Source organism: Schistocerca serialis, chromosome 7 (assembly GCF_023864345.2).
Source record: "Schistocerca serialis cubense isolate TAMUIC-IGC-003099 chromosome 7, iqSchSeri2.2, whole genome shotgun sequence".
Lineage (NCBI taxonomy): Eukaryota > Metazoa > Arthropoda > Insecta > Orthoptera > Acrididae > Schistocerca > Schistocerca serialis.
The window spans coordinates 293,598,822-293,618,825 of record NC_064644.1 but is presented as its reverse complement, the minus strand read 5'-3'; the positions used below and the strand labels follow the sequence as shown (position 1 = coordinate 293,618,825).

Sequence of the window (20,004 nt, the reverse complement as noted above, 5' to 3'; positions counted from 1 at the left end):
GAGCATCGCTTTCAAGATCGGAAAAATTTAGTTTAATGGAGAACAATAAAGGAAAAGGTAACATACTGCAAGCCAAATAATTACGGTTCAAGATCATACCTGGAAGAGAGTTTTGTGTATTTAACATAGGAGAAGTTGTTAACCACTGACTGGACCACAGATACACCATAAATTGTGTAAAGAACTGACACACGTTACAGATTGATTCCAATCAGCGTTAGGGAGCCGAACAGCTCACTTCATTCCTGACACGTATTGTAGTCAAGGTATACAGGAAATGTTCAGTCTTCACGAAACAAGGATCATCAGACGTTCCAAGGTACTGGAATATTACTTCTCGATGCGCTTTACTTTTAATGTTTTTCTCACTTTTTTCGCGTTTATTTCGTCCAACACCCTGTCAGTAGTGCCTCTGAATTACCATTCAGGATTCACCTATTCAATAATGCCATACAGCATTACTTTAATAGTGACAATAACTCTTACGAAACGCACATTTATATTGTTTAAACTGAACAATTTCATCATGAATACAGTCATATGGTGTATTAATTTCTAAGACGAAACTATGACAAGAGTATGTCAAAGCGAAATAAAAAGAAATTCATTGTCAACCGATTTAATTCCTACTCTACCAAGAAGAGAAGAGGGTAGTTAAGTCCGTAGTTCGAAGTATGCCACATAGGAGGATAATCGCAACAAATTTGCAGTGTGTGTGGTGATCATTTCCTTGTGCTACGGCTCATCTACCTATAAATATTTTGTTTATTTCCCTAGGTTACCAAGTTCCTCAGGTGCCTGAGAGAAAAGTGATACTGCGCTCAGTTAACAGCTCTCAATAACACGATATGAGTGATAAGAGAAACTTCAGAGTCAGATATAGTTGATATCATAAGGAAAGGAAGCGAAGGAGATTAGAGATTAACGTCCCGTCGACGACAAGATCAGTAACGGCAGAGTGAAAACGCTGTGTTAGACAGGGGCGGAGCAAGCAAAGGCCCGCGGGGCTTTCAAAGAAGTAATCAAGATATTCGCCTCTAGGGATTAAACCTAAGTAGCACCGAGCGAGGTGGTGCAGTGGTTAGCACACTGGACTCGCATTCGGGAGGACGACGGTTCAATCCCGCGTCCGGCCATCCTGATTTAGGTTTTCCGTGATTTCCCTAAATCGCTCCAGGCAAATACCGGGATGGTTCCTTTGAAAGGGCACGGCCGACTTCCTTCCCTGTCCTTTCCTAATCCGATGAGACCGATGACCTCGTAGTTAGGTCTCTTCCCCGAAACAATTCAACTCAACCTAAGTACGAGGTGCATTCAAGTTCTAAGGCCTCCGATTTTTTTTCTCCGGACTGGAAAGAGATAGAGACATGCGCTATGTTTTAAAATGAGGCCGCGTTCATTGTCAATACGTCCCAGAGATGGCAGCACCATACGGCAGATGGAATTTTAGCGCCAGCGGCGAGAATGAGAACTGTTTAAATACTTAAAATGGCGACGTTTTCCTTACTTGAACTGCGTGCAATCATTCGTTTTCTGAATTTGCGTGGTGTGAAACCAATTGAAATTCATCAACAGTTGAAGGAGACGTGTGGTGATGGAGTTATGGATGTGTCGAAAGTGCGTTCGTGGGTGTGACAGTTTAATGAAGGCACAACATCGTGTGAGAACAAACCGAAACAACCTCGGGCTCGCACAAGCCGGTCTGACGACACGATCGAGAAAGTGGAGAGAACTGTTTTGGGGGATCGCCGAATGACTGTTTGAACAGATCGCCTCCAGAGTTGGCATTTCTGTGGGTTCTGTGCACACAATCCTGCATGACGACCTGAAAATGCGAAAAGTGTCATCCAGGTGGTTGCCTGTGTGGCATGTTGCCTAGCAATGTTGACGTGCAACGACAGCATGAATGGGACTTTCTTTTCGTCGGTTGTGACAATGGATGAGACGTGGATGCTATATTTCAATCCAGAAACAAAGCGCCAGTCAGCTCAATGGAAGCACACAGATTCACCGCCACCAAAAAAATTTCGGGTAACCGCCAGTGCTGAAAAAATGATGGTGTCCATGTTCTGGGACAGTAAGGGCGTAATCCTTACCCATTGCGTTCCAGAGGGCACTACGGTAACAGGTGCATCCTACGAAAATGTTTTGAAGAACGAATTCCTTCCTGCACTGCAACAAAAACGTCCGGGAAGGGCTGCGCGTGTGCTGTTTCACCAAGACAACGCAGCTGCACACCGAGCTAACGTTACGCAACAGTTTCTTCATGACAACAACTTTGAAGTGATTCCTCATGCTACCTACTCACCTAACCTGGCTCCTAGTGACTTTTGGCTTTTTCCAACAATGAAAGGCACTCTCCGTGGCCGCACATTCACCAGCCGTGCTGCTATTGCCTCAGCGATTTTCCAGTGGTCAAAACAGACTCCTAAAGAAGCCTTCGCCGCTGCCATGGAATCATGGCGTCAGCGTTGTGAAAAATGTGTACGTCTGCAGGGCGATTACATCGAGAAGTAACGCCAGTTTCATCGATTTCGAGTGAGTAGTTAATTAGAAAAAAAAATCGGAGGCCTTAAAACTTGAATGCACCTCGTAGCAGCCCCTACCCAATGCGAGTCAAGTGTCTTACTACGGCGTCATCACGGTCGGTGGTATGTCTTGAATGTGGACTTTGGACGTGTAGAACTGCGATTCTCTTTCTCTCTCTCTTACACCCTCCCCCCCCCCCCCCCCCCCCACACACACACACCACACACACACTCGATAAGAGAGGGCGGAGGAGTTAGCAAAGATTCTGAAAGCGTGAAGAAATGAATATATGACGTACTGGATTACTTGGAGTATTTACTATTTTTTCAGTGACCCACCCTTGTATAGTGTGTGAAGTGTAGATGTTCACAGCAACTGACTTGCTGCTTCACCACACAGTAAAATGGATTTACAGCAAAGTATTTAACTTTTTCTCTTTTTACATATCCTCAATTTCCAGTGGTTCGACCTATGCAATTTTAGAGAAATAATGTCATCAGATGTTGCACCAGGTGCCAGTCAGTAGTCTTTGCGGATGGAAATGAACACGTATGTATGAGAATGACAGAGAGCGAACACAGTGCAGCGATACACTTTTTCTGAGAAGAATTAAACACAATTTTTGCTTGCTGTATTCCCGAAGTGGTTTACAATGTAACTTTTTATCTTTTCCTATAATACTGTTCGATTAGATCCAGGGAGCTCACTCATTACTGGACGGAACAGACAAAGTAGAGATTGGGGAAATAACCTCAGTCGTCACAATCACTTTATGGACACATCTTGTGACTTTCACGTTTTGTAATGATTTGTGGAAGCGGAAGAGGGCATTTCGCAAAACTGGTCGGACTCAACGTTGAACTCTGGTCTCTAGATACCAGGGACGGCGAGATCGTGCTACTTCCCCTAGGCCGGTGAATACTGAAGATAACTAGCTCAGCCATACAATGGTGACCGGCCACCGTGTCACCCCCTGCAGTATGACGCCATTCGGGCATTGAGTCAGCAACTGGCACTTGTCAGCTTCCCACACCTTGGAATCGCTACTTCATGTATCTCCGCAATTCGCCTCAGGAAACTCAATGCTCCCCGTTCGAGTCCCCATAACAGGGAAACATTCCCGGGAATACCGGGAACTGCTCCGCGTCCTCCCCATGGCAGGCATCACAGTGACTACGGGAGCTACAGGGTCGCACAAATAGTGAAGTACTATGGCATTCATTCACAATGCAGAGACCTTTCCCATTCGCATCGAAACCGAGCTGTCAATGTATTGTGGTTCCTCAGTGCGTTTAACATCAGTAGGATGAGGAATATTACCAAATTATCGAGCAATAAAAAAAAATCTAGTTGTGTTTACTTAGCCTTGTTTCTATGTGCAGTTTTTTTCTAGAATTCTCTGTGTGTTTTCACTAAGGTGACAAAACTCACGGGATACCTCCTGATATCGTGTCGGACCTCTTTTTCTCAGGGATAGTGCAGCAATGACTCTGCAAGTCATTGGAAGTCTAGCGCAGAAATATTGAGCCTTGTGCCTCTACAGCCGTCCATGGATGCGAAAGTGTAGCCGGTGCAAGATTTTGTTCACGAACTGACCTCTCGATTATGTCCCACAAATTTTCGATGGGACTCATGTCGGGCGATCTGGGCGCATTCTCATCCATTAAAAATTCCATCGATGGTTGGGAACATGAAGCCCACGAATGGCTGCAAATGGTTCCAAGTAGCCGAATATAAGCATTTCCAGTCAAAGATCGGTTCGTTTAGAGCGGAGGACCATGTCAAAAAAAGTTCAAATGTGTGTGAAATCTTATGGGACTTAACTGCTAAGGTCATTAGTCCCTAAGCTTACACACTACTTAACCTAAATTATTCTAAGAACAAACACACACACCCATGCCCGAGGGAGGTCTCGAACCTCCGACGGAACAAGCCAGAGGACCATGTCAAAAAAAAAAAAAAATGGTTCAAATGGCTCTGAGCACTATGGGACTTAACAGCTGAGGTCATCAGTCCCCTAGAACTTAGAACTACTTAAACCTAACTAACCTAAGGACATCACACACATCCATGCCCGAGGCAGGATTCGAACCAGCGACTGTAGCGGTCGCGCGGTTCCAGACTGAAGCGCCTAGAACCGCTCGGCCACTTCGGCCGGCAGGACCATGTCCATTCCATGTAAAAACACTACACAGAACTCTATTGTGATCACGAACGACACGTGCAACGCTTTGAGGACACTTCTCAGATACAGTTCGTGGTCAAATACACCAGCGCAGACTGCAGGCTTGGCTAGCATCTCCATCTATGTTAAAGCAAGCATTTCTCACGTGTTTCCATGTTGTTGTCCGCGCCTCTATGTCGATATCCTGGCAGCTAAAGGACGATATGTGTCGAAGCATCTTTCTGTTAGGCTGCCTTTGTTGTTACTAAGAAATCTATGAGTTTGCTTCAGATACATGCCGTGCAGTGCCCACAGCGGTTGTGCTAGCCACGCCCTACACTCTGGCAGCAGTTGCTCTGAGCGGACTCACATTCATCACATACCACGTCACCGATGGCAGGAGATATCTCGCCATAATTTCTTGGCACAAGTAATTTACCGCTGCGATGTAATAGAGAGTGCTTATTTTCTTCGCGAGAATGGAGGTATGAGGGTGGAGCGGAGGGGTTCGTTGAACCCGGAGAGAGCAGCGCATCATGGCGCCACCCCCGCCCCTCACCCCCACCCCCGGCTGAGTGGTGCGGCGGCTGCTGGCGCCGCATTGATCTGTCTGGCCCTCCCACGCACCAACAACGCCGCGCCGACACTCGAGCCGCGCTAGCGCCTATCTGCCGCCTACCCGTGACTCATCTCGCGCTCTGTGACATTTACCAGACATCGCGCCGTCGCCATTTCACGCTCAAGTTCTACATCCCAGTTCACTGACTGTCTTCTAGTTCGGTGAAGTAAGCAACCAATTCGTTCTCACAATCATGTCAGGTCCGCATGCGGCCCCAATCAAATATTCGCACTGCCGGCGATTTTCACCGGTATTTTACACAGAGGTTACAAAATTCATGGGATAGCAATATGCATATTTACGTACGGCGGTAGTATCTCGCATACAAGGTATAAAAGGCCAATGTATTGACGGAGCTGTCAATTTTACTCAGGTAATTCATGTGATAAGGTTTCCGACGTGGTTATGGCCTAAGGACTGCAACTGACAGATTTTCAACGTGGAATGGTAGCCATGGGAAATTCCATTTTGGAAATCGTTAAGGAATTCAATATTCCGAGATTCACAGTGTCCATAGCGTGCGGAGAAACCCACATTTCGGGCATTACCTCTCACCACGGACAACGCAGTGGCCGACGGTCTTTACTTAACAACCGAAAGGAGCGGCGTTTGCGTAGTGTTGTAGGTTCTAGCAGACAAGCAACACTGCGTAAATAGCCGCAGAAATTAATGTGGGACGTACGAAGTTCGTATCAGTTAAGGCGACGCGAATATGGGAATCTGAATGAGTGTGCCCAGTAAATGGTAAGAAAAACAGTACTGAATAAAAACAGAACAACTTCCGGTCTGAACTTCACCCTCCACACCGTGCAGGTTAAACGGCTCGGAGCATTCGACGCCTTATATCATTTTGAAAGAGGCAAAATCGCAAATCTTTTGACCTCACTACACACCTCCACCAGCTACTGTCCAGTTCCTGTGTCGTATGGCCCACTGAAGACGTGCAGCTTTATGTGCCGTTGTTGGAAATGACTTTTTGCAAGGTACTCGTCTCAAAATCTCGGTTGCATGGAGTTCTGTCTCCAACGTTGGCCCGGAAACTGGTTAAAATACAATCAGGTGACAAAAGTCATGGGATAATAATATGCAAAAGTACATATGGCGGTAGTGTCACGTACACAAAGTATAAAGGGGCAGTATCATTTGTACTCCGGTGAGTCGTGTGAAAAGGATTCCGACGTGATTATGGTCTCACGACGTCAATTAACGGACTTTGAAAGTGGAATGGTAGCTGCAGCTAGACGCAAGAGATATTCCGTTTCGGAAATCGTTACAGTATTCCGAGATCCACAGTGTCAAGAGTGTGCCGAGAATATAATTTCACGCATTACATCTCACCACGGACAACCCAGTGGCTGACAGCCTTCACTTAACGCCTAAGAGCAGCGCCGTTTGTGTAGAGTTGTCAGTGCTAAGAGTCAAGCAACACTGCATGAAATAACTGAACAAATTAATGTAGAGCACTCGACGAACGTAACCTGAGCCGTGCTGCAGCTCGTGTTGGTGCTGTTTGTAGGTTTCCGCCCTCTGTTGGACGCCAGACGGTATCATTTAGTTGGCATGGTTGCGGTTGGTTGGTCTTCTTCTCGTGTCGACTGGCGCCACTAGGTTTCGCAAGGGTTACCTGTCCGCTAGTGGTCCGCAGCTCGTGGTCGTGCGGTAGCGTTCTCGCTTCCCACGCCAGGGTTCCCGGGTTCGATTCCCGGCGGGGTCAAGGATTTTCACTGCCTCGTGATGACTGGGTGTTCTGTGGCGTCCTTAGGTTAGTTAGGTTTAAGTAGTTGTAAGTTCTAGGGGACTGATGACCATAGATGTTAAGTCCCATAGTGCTCAGAGCCATTTGACCCATTTGTCCGCTAGTGGCAGCAGCGGCTGTTATCGATATGCAAGTAACTGTTGCCCTATCTCTGGGGCGACGTCGTTGTTTTGTCGTGTCATGTTGTAAGGTGGCGTGGTCTCGTGACCTTCATTTCTTACATATTCCGACATCACCATCGTTTTCTGATCTATCCGTTGCACAACTCGTCAACACACATACACATACAGTGTGAGTGTGCCAGTTCGGTTGGGGACTCAGGAGGAGCCAGGTCCGTGCAGTGCGCGAACACGCCGGGACCGCTGGCGTCACGCATGAACTGCCAGATGGAGGGGCTGTGGTCACGAGGGTGCACGACCTCGTCGTAAACCGGATTCAGCAAGCTTTAAGATGAGCGCATTTCAATTCACGTAGAGAAACCTCCACCATTGCGATATCTCACGATTCTTCAGTGACTCGGGTTCGTGTTGCTGCTCGTAATGTCGCCAAGGTGAAGAGCAGCGAGTGGAGTGCTTAACGGCAGTGTACGTTTCCTCGCCTTGCCACTGCTGTCCGGCGAGGCGTGCAGTTTTGACAGCTTTCTTGATTGTAGGCCGGCTGGTGATTCTTCTACTCTGGTGGTAGTGATTCCTTTCTCATTCTGTGCACTCTAAACACTGTATTCTCGGGACGTAGCGCAGATCGCCGGTTCCGGCTTTGGCGTATTGTTCCAGCGTTGCATTTGGATTACCGGATGTCAGGTAGCTTCAGCAAGATTATCATTAGTCATTCGTTGACTACCACTAGTCTGAGCTACCATCTTGTGAAGTGAATGCAACTCTTGGCTGCCGATCTCATTGCTCGCGAAAGTGTTTGTTGCCGGACCTTCTCAGAGGTCGATTCCTGGAGCACTGTCGGGAACAGTTGCTTGTTTTTTAATTGACTTTTGCTATTGTATTTGCTGTTTTACAACAGGTTTCAATTTTTTTATATTATTACCATTCCTGGCGTGTAAGGCCTTCAGCCGTGATTGTGGTCATTTGCCTTAAGATTCAAATTTGGTATTTGTATTTTAGCAGTAAGCCTTAAAACCTTATTTACTGCCATTCCTGGCGTCTCATGCCTTCTGCTATGTTTGTGGCGACTTACCTTAATATTTCAATAACTGTAAGTTGTAAATTGCAGCGAGTTCTTAAACAATTCTTAAGTACTGCCATTCCTGGCGTGTAAGGCCTTCAGCCGTGATTGTGGTCATTTGTCTTAAGATTCAAATTTGGTATTTGTATTTTAGCAGTAATCCTTTAAAACTTATTTACTGCCATTCCCGGCGTCTGATGCCGTCTGCTGTGTTTGTGGCGATTTGCCTTTAAAATTTCAGTACCTATAATTTGTAAGTTGCAGCGAGTTTTAAACAATTCTTAATTTCTAGTCATTCCTGGCGTGTAAGGCCTTCTGCCCAGATCACAGTGGCTTGCTTTTAAAGCATTATCTGTTGTACCTGTATTTAATAGTGATTTGCTAGATTGTAACTCACTGAAAACACTATTATTTACAATGATGTTTATTCCTTCATTAATAACGTGTGGTATTTTGTTATTTATCGTTGAGTCTGGAATTACTGGTTTAAAAGAAATTGTGTGTAATTGTAAAAGGCAACCAATAGTAACTGATTACGGCCCTGTTCACAATTGTAACTGAATCCTGCCTTCCCTTGCTCACCACAAGTTTCATAAGCTTTAGGACAGTGTGGTGAAATTTGGCGTTAATGGGCTGTGGCGGCCGACGACCGACGCGACTGCCTTTGCGAACAAAGCGACGTCGCCTGCAGCGCCTCTCCTGGGCTCGTGGCCATATCGGTTGGACCCTAGACGACTGGAAATCGGTGGCCTGATCAGACGAGTCCCGATTTCAGTTGATAAGAGCTGATGGTAGGGTTCGAGTGTTGCGCAGACCCCACGAAGCCATACACCCAAATTGTCAATAAGGCACTGTGCTAACTGGTGGTGGCTTCATAACGGTATTTGCTATGTCTGCATGGAATGTAATGGGTCCTCCTTATGTTCGACCAGCTGGAGACTGTTTGCAGCCATTCACGGACTTCATGATACCAAACAACGATGGAATTTTTATGGATGAAAAGGTTGATCGCGATTAATTTGAAGAACATTCTGGACGATTCGAGTGAATGATTTGGTCACCCAGGTCACCCGACATGATTCCCATCGACCAACTGACCTCTCGTAATCGAGAGGTCTGTTGATGTACAGCGTCCTGCACCGGCAATTATGGACGGTTATGGAGGCATCTTTGGTCAATATTTCTGCAAGGAACTTCCAATGACTTGTTGAGCCCGTGCCACGTCGAACTGCTGCACTAAGCCGCGCAAAAGTAGATCCGACACGATACTAGGAGTTATCCCAAGACTTTTGTCTCCTCAGTGTATAATAAAATGCGACTAACGCTGACAGCCGAATCCAAAGACGTCATCTGACGTTAAGAGTTTCCTAAGAGCGAAGTTTTCCTGATCTGTAACTTGCAAAAATACTTACAAAGGCTGTACTGTTTTAAGACTTCTTAATTTTAATTGATATTGGTGAATTCGGCCGTGAGCTAAGTTACCCGCTTACCACATGGGTACAGGGGTGAGTAGAGCGGGTATTGCGCGGTTAGAAGCCGTGAGAGGGGAATGCTTTATTGTTTGTCTCCCAGTACTGACAACTCACGAGCATGCATGGCACGTACCGATCGCTGCCTTGTTGTAAATTTTGACCCGAAAGTAACATGCGTTCAAGAATGCACAATACAGGGTCGGCCATCATCAAGTGCGGTACATATTTGTAGCAAGGAACGTTAAACTTATGAAGAATGTTGTAATACAACACAGTACGTAGAGGAAAACCGGCACCATCATTCATATCCCTTTTGTCATGCTGTTTCATATTCAACACATTTAAATATACGTACAAATATTATTAACTATAGCTAGTCTACGACAACGTTGGAAGCTGAAGAAGTGAACTAAAATTTGTGCTGCAGCTGGGACTCGAACCCAGGTCTTCTTGCTTACTAGGTAGATTTGCTGACCATTACACCATTATGGTCAACTTGGGTGCATGAACTACCCAAGTCGAATACCCTCCCCAACACAAACTCCAGTTCACGTCTCCCTATAGATTTTTAACCACAATGCTGTCGTGGTGTAACGGTCATCATATCTACCTAGTACGCAAGAAGTAGCTGGTTCGAGTCTCGGGCGCAGCGAAAATTTTAATTCACTTCTTCAGCTTCCAACGTTATCGTAGATAAATTAGAGACTTAAATGTCTAAGGGAAAATTTGTAGCTAGTCTGTTGGGGACAAATAACATACTCACTTATGTAGGTTACCATTAATATTAGGACCTGTACACGCTATCGAAGCTCAGTTTGACTCAATGCCCAGGCGTATCAAGGTCGTTATTACGGCCAGAGGCGGTTGTGCTGGGTAGTGATTTCTCAGGATCTAAGCACCCAAATTGCGTGTAAATGTAATCACTTGTCAGTTCTAGTGTAATATATTTGTCCAATGAATACCCGTTTATCATCTGCATTTCTTCTTGGTGTAGCAATTTTAATGGCCAGTAGTGTACATCCGCATCGGAGTCGCGCTACATTGCATATACGCTGCAGAAACGGCCTTTTGATCGTCCTTTATACACCGAAGCGCCAAAGAAACTGGTATAGGCATCCGTATTCAAATACAGAGATATGTAAACAGGCAGAATACGGCGCTGCGGTCGGCAACGCCTGTGTAAGACAACAAGCATCTGGTGCAGTTGTTAGGTCGGTTACTGCCGCTATAATGATAGCGTATCAAGATTTAAGTGAGTCTGAACGTGGTGTTATGATCGGCGCACGAGCGTTGGGACCCAGCATTTCAGAGGTAGCGATGAAGTGGGGATTTTCCCATACGACCGTTTCAAGAGTGTACCGTGAATATCAGGAAACCGGTAAAACATCAATTCTCCGGCATCGCTGCGGTCGGAAAAAGATCCTGCAAGAACGGGACCACTGACGACTGAAGAGAATCCTTCAACATAACAGAAGGGCAGCCCTTCCGCAAATGCTGCAGATTTCAATGCTGGGCCGTCAACAAGCGTCAGCGTGCGAAGCATTCAAGTAAACATCATTGACATGGGTTTTCGGTGCCGAAGGCCCATTCGTGTACCCTCGATGACTGCACGACACAAACCTTTATGCCTCGCCTGGACCCGTCAAGACTGGCAATAGACTGTTGATGACTGGAAACATGTTGCCTCGTCCGACAACCTAGCGAATCTATGGACCCTGCGTGTCAGCAGGGGACTGTTCAAGTTGGTGGATGGTCTTTAATGATGTGGGGCGCGTGCAGTTGGAGTGATATGGGACCCCTGATACGTCTAGATACGACTCTGACAGGTGACACGTACGTCCCCATCATGTATGAACATATGAATCCATTCATGTCCATTGTGCATTCCGACGGACTTGGACAATTCCAGCAAGACAATGCGACACCCCACACGTCCAGAATTGCTACAGAATGCCTCCAGCAACACTCTTCTGAATTTAAACACTTCCGCTGGTCACCAAACTCCCCAGCCATGAACATTATTGGACAATATCTGGGATGCCTTGCAACGTGCTATTCAGAATAGATCTCCACCCCCTCGTACTCTTACATATTTATGGACAGCTCTGCAGAATTCATGGTGTCAGTTCCCTCCAGTACTATTTCAGATATTAGTCGATTCCCTGTCACGTAGTGTTGCGGCACTTCTGTATGCTCGCGGGGGCCCTACACGACATTAGGCATGTGTACCAGTTTCTTTGCATCTTCAGTGTAATTTCAGTACATATGTGGCCCGAGGCGCCGTCCCACAGCTGCAGAATTGGCTCTAGAGGAAATAAATTTGACGACCACTTGGCTAGACTCTGCGAACCACGGATTTCGACTTACTACGGCATACTTGTCGGAGTGGAGAGTCCTTGCAACTAAGAGGGTACAGACGGCGACGAGCACAGGCAACGAATACCTTTACAGACAATGTTGGCGAGACAGACGACACTAGTGATGCTAGCAGATCAGACGGCAACGGCACAGGTGAAGACGGACAAACATAGAATAAGGACTGATTGAGTAGTCACCGGAGTCTCACGAGAAGTGTTCATTAGACAGCAGTATTAGATTGTAAGAGAAATACAAGACTTCACACGCTGCTGTGCACATTGATCTAACCTAGATGACGGATGAGGTCCTCGCTTTCTGGCGGTGGCTTCCCAAGACCGAGAGACTCAGTATCTTTCTGAGTCACTCCCTTCTGGAAAACTCCGGTTGTGGCATTATATAAATGTAAACTCTTTCCTATTTTCCTGTCTTCTTAATACATAAATTGTTAATTTTAGGTATTTCCGTTCCTAGTTTGCGGTTTACAACCATTTATAGATGCAACTTTATTGCTTTGATAAAAGAACAACAAATCAAACTTAATTTTTGTCCATGTACAATTTAATAGTGTTAAAACGCGACCTGTCCTAGTCACAAGGTGGCAGGTCATTTGTAAATATCAGCACACGAAATAAAAACACAAATACTGATCGGGGAGCAATGGAAGGTAACTCTCGTGAAAGGGTTCAGAAAATACTAGTCGGGGAACAATGGAAGGTAAATCTTGTGAAAGGGTTCAGCTGACTATGTTTCCGTTTAAATAATCGAGTCATAGTCATGACACAGGAAACGTTTCGGACAATGTGAAATCGTCAGGAAATCCAAAAACAAGGAAGTTATGTTAGTATATATTATGCCCAAAAATAATAACTTCCGAGAAATAGAAAGAATTAATGATTTCGATATGTTGCAGGTAGGCTATATTTGAGGAGGAAACTCCTTGATAAGGCGGTGCTCCAGTGGTATGACACTCACGTTCGAATCACAGTTATTTTCCTCGTCTTGCATGGTGATAATCTGAATTTTGTACGCAGTAGTTGAGAGTACACTGAAATACCTCTAGGTGTTTCCTCATCTATCCTACTGAAATCAGTGTGCTAAGTGGCTGCGAGGTGCTTGGTTTGCTTAGTTTTGGTGTGCATATTACCAATGTAGTTCTTCTGTGACTTGTGGTTTTGCAATAGATGACCTGAAAGAGCAGCGTGTCGGTAAAAAGTTTTGTTTTAATCTTGGGAAAACTCCAATAGAAACGCACCAAATGTTGAAGTACACTTTTGCAGACAACGCTTTAGATCGGACATGTGACTTACGACTGGTTTAACGGTTTCGAAATCGACTGATGATAGCTACCGTTCGGGTCGTCCGCCAAATGACATCATACCAGAAAATGTTCTCAAAATGGTGGATCGGATTTTGCAATATCGTAGGCATAGCATCCAAGACTTCTGCAACACATTACGAAAAACGTGTGGTATTTGCAAGCATTTCTTTCAAAAGAATTCAGCCTGAGAAGGATTGCGGTGAGTTTGATGCAACTATTGTTTCTTGATGATCAGAAGAAACATAGCGTGGAAGTTTGCACGGAACTAAAACGAGTGTTTCAAGACCATGTAATATTTCTTTCAAAGATTCTCATTTGTGACTTAAGTTGGGATTATGACTATAGCCCTGAAATTAAGCAGCAGTCGTCACAATGGAACAGTTCTCCTTCACCACGACAAAAAATGCTTTAGAAGTCATGAGTAACATCATCAGCAGGTCCTTATTTTGTATATACGAGGGCTATTCGGAAAGTATGGTCCGATCAGTCGCGAAATGGAAACCGTTGCGAAAATCAAAAATGTTTTGTATGCAACAGTTAACTACACCTTCCAATTACTTCTCTATGTAGTCGCCGCTCCAACTTTCCAACAGCTTGTCATAGAAGGCAGGCGCCTGTGCCTTTTGTGAATTCTCTACGCTAGTCCATAGTTCGTCTCCTGCTCCAAAATGTTGTCTACATAGCCAGCGGTTCATGTGAGCAGAGATGAAAAACTCATGGGGAGCCAATTACGGGCTGTATTGTGGATGATCAAACCCTTCCCACCAAAAGCGCTGCAGGATCATCTTCATCGGTCCTGAAGATTGTGGCCGGCTGCAGACATCAGTCGAAACTCTCAGCAAGCCCTCATATTTGGCGCGAGACACTGTTTTCTGGGCACCTTTATGTGCTCACTGTGCGTTCAGAACTGAAAAGAGTGACGTGACGCGATCGACGGGCATACTAGAGACACTACCCAACACATGTGCAATGTTTCATCGGATTTTCATTTGGTTTTCATTTCACACCCGATCGGACCTTGATTTCCGAATAGACCCTGTATACAGGGTGGTCCATTGATATTGACCGGGCCAAATATCTCACGAAATAAGCGTCAAACGAAAAAACTACAAAGAACGAAACTTGTCTAGCTTGAAGGGGGAAACCAGATGGCGCTATGGTTGGCCCGCTAGATGGCGCTGCCATATGTCAAACGGATATCAACTGCGTTTTTTTTTTTTTTATAAATAGGAACCCCCATTTTTAATTACATATTCGTGTAGTACATAAAGAAATATGAATGTTTTAGTTGGACCACTTTTTTCGCTTTGTGATAGATGGCGCTGTAATAGTCACAAAGTTGTAAGTACGTGGTATCACGTAATATTCCGCCAGTGCGGACGGTATTTGCTTCGTGATACATTACCCGTGTTAAAATGGACCGTTTACCAATTGCGGAAAAGGTCGATATCGTGTTGATGTATGGCTGTTGTGATCAAAATACCTAACGGGCGTGTGCTATGTATGCTGCTCGGTATCCTGGACGACATCATCCAAGTGTCAGGACCGTTCGCCGGATAGTTACGTTAATTAAGGAAACAGGAAGTGTTCAGCCACATGTGAAACATCAACCACGACCTGCAACAGATGGTGATGCCCAAGTAGGTGTTTTAGCTGCTGTCGCGGCTTTATCCACACATCAGTAGCAGATAAATAGCGCGAGAATCGGGAATCTCAAAAACGTCGGTGTTGAGAATGCTACATCAACATTGATTGCACCTGTACCATATTTCCTTGCACCAGGAATTGCATGGCGACGACTTTGAACGTCGTGTACAGTTCTTCCATTGGGCACAAGAAAAATTACGGGACGATGACGGATTTTTTGCATGCGTTCTATTTAGCGACGAAGCGTCATTCACCAACAGCGACAACGTAAACCGGCATAATATGCACTATTGGGCACCGGAAAATCCACGATGGCTCCGACAAGTGGAACATCAGCGACTTTGGCCGGTTAATGTATGGTGCGGCATTATAGGAGGAACGATAATTGGCCCCCCATTTTATCGATGGCAGTCTAAATGGTGTAGTGTACGCAGATTTCATACATAATGTTGTACCGATGTTACTACAACATCATGTTTCTTTCACTGCATGACAGTATGGCAGTGTACTTCCAACATGAGGATGGACGTCACATAGCTCGCGTGCGGTTGAAGCGGTATTGAATAGCATATTTCATGACAGGTGGATTGGTCGTCGAAGCACCATACCATGGCCCGCACGTTCACCGGGTCTGAAGTCCCCGGATTTCTTTCTGTGGAGAAAGTTGAAGGATATTTTCTATCGTGATCCACCGACAACGCCTGACAACATGCGTCAGCGCGTTGTCAATGTATGTGCGAACATTACGGAAGGCGAACTACTCGCTGTTGAGAGGAATGTCGTTACACGTATTGCCAAATGCATTGAGGTTGACGGACATCATTTTGAGCATTTATTGCATTAATGTGGTATTTACAGGTAATCACGCTGTAACAGCATGCGTTCTCAGAAATGATAAGTTCACAAAAGTACATGCATCACATTGGAACAACCGAAATAAAATGTTCAAACGTACCTACGTACTGTATTTTAATTTAAAAAACCTACCTGTTATCATCTGTTCGTCTAAAATTGCGAGCCATATGTTTATGACTATTACAGCGCCATCTGTCACAAAGCGAAAAAGTGGTCCAACTAAAACATTCATATTTCTTTACGTACTACACAAATATGTAATAAAAATGGGGGTTCCTATTTTAGAAAACGCAGTTGATATCCGTTTGACCTATGGCAGCGCCATCTAGCGGGCCAACGATAGCACATCTGGTTTTCCCCTTCAAGCTAAACGAGTTTCGTGTTTTGTAGTTTTTTCGTTTGACGCTTATTCCGTGAGATAATTGGCCCGGTCAAGATCAATGGACCACCCTGTATACAGGGTAATTATAACTAAACTTTCGAAGCGCTGTAGAAGTAACATCACTGGTCAGAATGACGTCAAATTGCAACGGAATATTATCGGAGAAGTGGAAGGAACACGTGTGGCAGAAGAAAACAACACAGTGTGAAAATTGATCAATAGATGGCGCTTTATGTATCAGAATACCTAAATGATAACATCTGTCATGCGCACGACCCACTGAAGTTGGTATAAACACGCCGGGTACACGGCTTTTCCTCATTTCGCGTCTGCGACGTTACCCAAAGTCTCAATGCAGGATCGCGATCTTCTTGTAAAGCTGTATTACAGGCATGACGACTGTGCACACGTCGCTCTGCAGAAGTTCCGGACACTGAAGGGTTTGAAGAAAGATGACTGCCGTGGTTCTGGAGAAAATGATTTGGAAATTCGAAAAGACGGGTTCCTTTGGTGTGCAACCTGGTAGAGGGGGGAAACGAATAGATTGACGTCAGTGGAAGCAGACGCCATAGCAATGCAGGAGGAGACGAGTGGTGATATGCAAACGTGTAGTGCACGGAGAATGCCCGAACATTGGGCATACCCATGAGCACCGTACATAAAATCCTACGAAACATCCTTCTTTGTTATCCATTCAAAATTACCCATTTGCACGAATTGCTTCCTGTTGACCTGCCAGTAAGTGAGGTCTTTGCTTTAGAATTTCTTGCTCTCATGGAAGTGGACAATGATTGGCTGTGGAAGATTTTGTGGACATACGAAGCCGACGTCCGTCTGACAGGATATGTCAATACACAAAATTGTCGAATATGGGCAACGGAAAATCCATACGCAAATCAACCAGTACCTCTTCATCCTGAAAAGTTCACTGTGTGGTGCGGGTTTACGGCATCCTTTATTACAGCGCCATAGTGTTTCGAAGAGACAGGTGCTTCCGGTCCGGTTACCTGTACCGTCACTGGCAAGCTCTTTGAGTGTATTTTGCGCAACCACGTCATTCCAGCCTTCCAACAGCGTGGATGTGTGGATGGGATCATTTTCATTCAAGATGGCGCACCTCCGCACATTGCAAATGCAGTTAAGCAGCTGCTGAAGCGCCATTTCGGAAATGATAGAATTATCAGCCGCAATTTCCCTACAGCCTGGCCGTCCCGATCACATGATCTTAATTGGTGTGACTTCTGGCTGTGGGACTATCTGAAAAACGTTGTGTTCAGTACTCCGATTGGAAAACTTAGCTACACTGAAGGCACGCATTGCGCAACACATTCTGAACGTGACACCGGAAACACTTCGATCAGTTGTAAAACATGCTGTTTCTCGATTTCAACTTGTAGAAAACGGTGGACAGCATATTAAGCATGTTCTGCGCCAGTCACACGGAAATTAATAATCCGATTGCGGTTTTTGGTCTCACAAAAATGAAAAACCGATGTGATTGATGCTTTTTATGTGGTTCTTGGCCTCAGGACAGTTAAAAACCGATGTGACTGATGCTTTTTATGCGGTTTTTGGGCTCAGGACAATTAAAAACCGAAGCTAGTGATGCTTTTTATGAGATTTTTCGCCTCAGGACACTTAAAAACCGATTTTTCCCATCCGATGGGATATGGCCCTGTCGTGGTGGATTAGCTGACGTAACAGTATCACAGCTGTACACCCATACACACTGAGTAGTACAGTTTGTTTAACGTCAACGTACAGTTTAGGAATTGTTGTGTGATTCATTTGTCATTTGTAGTCGACTACTACTAAATTATGATGATTACAGCGCCATCTATTGCTACATTTTGTAACTATTTGTTTTGCTTCTGCCATACGTTTTCCCCCTTCTCCGATAATATTCCGTTGCAATTTGACGTCATTCTGATCAGTGGTGTTATTTCTACAGTGGTTTGAAAGTTTAACTTTAATTATAATCTCCCTGTATATTGAGACATTGTTCATAACGAGTTTTAAGGGAATGAGGAGAAAAACTCAACAGAAGGGGCCTACGAATGACTGGGTACTCCACTATTATAATTCACGACTGTACAGGCCTTACGGTAACCAGACTAAAAATCAGATGATAGCCTACGTGACTTCTTTCTCCACCACAAAATGAAAATCAAATTGAAAGGTCGAATTTCTGATACAGTGAAGGAGATCCAAGCGGAATGGCTGAGCGTAATAAGCATCTAAAAAAAATTAAAAAAAAAACACACTTTCAGAATGCTTTTCAAAAGTAGTGGCAGAATCTGTGTATTCATTCCCAATATTTCGGCGACTTTTGGGTACCACTTCGTACTTAACGAGCTATCCGTAACTGTAGTTGTACTTGTATAATTGTAAGCATGTCAGAGTTTAAATGAATTTCGAATGAACATGCTGTACCAAAAGTAATCTCCATAAGGAGCAGAGAAAAGGGCACGCTTACACTGAAAACGGCCGCCGCGTGGTTAACGAGACCTCTACAATGCATTGCGGGCCGGCGTTCTCCCATTTCCACAGGCGCCACGATTAGTAATGAAGCGCCGTGTAGCGAGCACCGTAAAGTGGCGGCATTTACATTGGAGAGGGCCGGCTATGCTCATTCACGTCCCAGGAGGTGTGGCCACGCCTCCCTCACTCTGCCGTCCGTGGCGTGGCGCACCACAGCCTTTTAGCATATCGCCCTTTAAAGCCCCGCGAGCAGCTGCAATATTGTAAACGCGCTCTGTCGCCTGCTGCGTTTACACCGCGGAGCGCAGCTTCCAAGCGGTTGCTACGTTTCTGCGTGGTGAAAGCACTCCCATCATAAAACATCCATCTCGTAAAGTACCGCGTACAGAAATCATTTCAATGGCACAGTTTCTCAACACTTGCATCTACGAAACCACATTCACTGTTACACTGCAGACATGAGGCTGGAGTCCAAGATACACTAATGAACAAAAAACTATGACCGGTTGCTTAGTCCGGCTTTGGAACGCAATACAGTAGTGATTCTGCGTGACATGAATGGACAACCTTTGTAGGTTTCTGGAAGTATGTCGCACCAGATGCCTACGAATAGGTCAGTAATTCCCGTAAATTAAGTGCCTGTGGTTTGTGGACGCGAATCAGGCGCCAGACTGCGTTGCAGAAGTGTTCCATCTGGTCCAGATTAGACGAATTTGGTGATGGCCAAAATGTCAATGTTAGCTCACTCCCATGCTTTTCTGAAATCGCTGTGGCACGACTGAAGCTTTGGGGCAGGGACAGTTGTCCTCCAGGAAAATGCCATTGCCGTCGAAGAAAACATCAAGCATGTAGAGGATCCTGGAGTCTGCAATAATGTACAGAACGTATTGTCCAATGTCCCATGTCGAATGGTGCCTCACTGTCTAATCATCGCCTACCACGACAGCATCGTCTTAGTCAGATCCAGAAGCGCTGGAACCGTATAAATTTAAGCTCAACTGAAAACTGAGATGTTATGGTGTTTATTGTGGTCTTCAGTCTGAAGAGTGGTTTGTTGCGGCTCTCCACGCTACCCGATCCTATGCAGTCTTCTTCATCTCTGAATAACTACTGCAACTTACCTCCTTCTGACGCTCCTTACTGTATTCATCTCTTGGTCTCCATCTATGATTTTCAACCCTCTAATATTAAATTGGTGATCCCTTGATATCTCAGAATGTGTCTTATCAACCAAACTCTTATTTTAG

The 20,004-nt window shown here is 45.2% G+C and overlaps 1 protein-coding gene across 2 annotated transcripts in view; it reads right to left on the bottom strand.

The window, feature by feature from the left end:
• The window catches only part of LOC126412381 (dihydropyrimidinase-like), a 265,941-nt gene that overhangs the window by 207,883 nt on the left and 38,054 nt on the right, over nt 1-20,004 (bottom strand). The window lies entirely within an intron of this gene.